Raw genomic sequence first — 1,283 nt, 5'->3', positions numbered from 1 at the left:
TATCCATGAGGCTGTGATGGTGTAAGTAAATAATGGAACAAATAACTAAATGGAGGAGAAGACAGAAATCTCCCATGTGAAGAATTCCAAATAATTTATCTAGCTATTCCATTCTTAAGGAGATGGAACATAACTCCACTCCTCAAGTATCAGCTGTGCTTAGTGACTTCCTTCCAAAGAGCACAGTATGGAAAGAGGGGTGAAATGAGTAACTTTATGGTGGAGAAACCTGACAAACACTTCCTCAGCCAAGTGATCAAGATTAACATCAACAGTAATAAATTGTGTCACTGGCACGTACCCTCAATATGATGTGATAAAAGTGGCCCTATACCTCTGCAGTCTTCTTCCTTGAAATGCATAACTCCAGTCTAATCATGATATAAATATCCTTGAAACCCATAACTCTAGTCAAATCATGAGATAAACATCAGAAATATGTTAACTGAGGGCCCAGTACTCCTCAAAATTATTAAGGTTATGAAAAACAAGAAAGTCTGAGAAACCGTCACAACCAAGAAGAGGCTAAGGAGATACGACAACTAAATGTACTATGGTATCCTGGATGGGATCCTGGAATGGGAAAAAAAAGACATTAGGTAAAAACTAAACAAATCTGAATAAAATATAGATTTGAGTTTATAATGGGTTTATTAATTATGACAGATGTACAATACTAATGTCGGATGTTAATAATACGGCGACCTGAGTGTGGGGTATACAGAACCTCTATACTATCTTCACAATTTTTTTTGTATGTCAAGAACTACTATAAAATACAGTTTTTAAAATAAATCAAGTTGAAAAATTACTACGAAAACCTCTATGCCATTTCACTATTGCTAGGCATGTAAACATTGTCAAATGTTAGCTATTGTATTAGTTAGAGTACAGGCTAAGCTTCTATAACAATGAGATTCAGAAAGACCGTGGCTCCAAACACATAGAAGTTTATTTTTCTCCCCTACATTACAGTCCAGAATTAGGTTGTGGTCCAGAGAAGGCAAGCAGCTCTGTTTCTAGGTCATCCAGGGATGCTGGTTCCTTCTGTCTTCTTGCTCCACCATCCCCTAGCAAGCTGCTTTCAATACCAGGTCAAAGCAGGTTCTCCAGCTTTGCTTCCCCTTTCCAGCATCCAGGCAAGGGGGAGTGGAGAGCAGCCATCTTCCTTTTTAAGGATGTGACACAAAAGTTGCACATGACTTCCACTCACATCTCATTTGACACACCTTGGGACACTTGACTAGGTGTAGTTGCACAAGAGAATGAAATGTAGTCTCTAG

The sequence above is a fragment of the Mandrillus leucophaeus genome, unplaced genomic scaffold, assembly GCF_000951045.1.
Source record: "Mandrillus leucophaeus isolate KB7577 unplaced genomic scaffold, Mleu.le_1.0 Scaffold638, whole genome shotgun sequence".
Classification (NCBI taxonomy): domain Eukaryota; kingdom Metazoa; phylum Chordata; class Mammalia; order Primates; family Cercopithecidae; genus Mandrillus; species Mandrillus leucophaeus.
Note: the sequence above shows the minus strand (reverse complement) of the source record.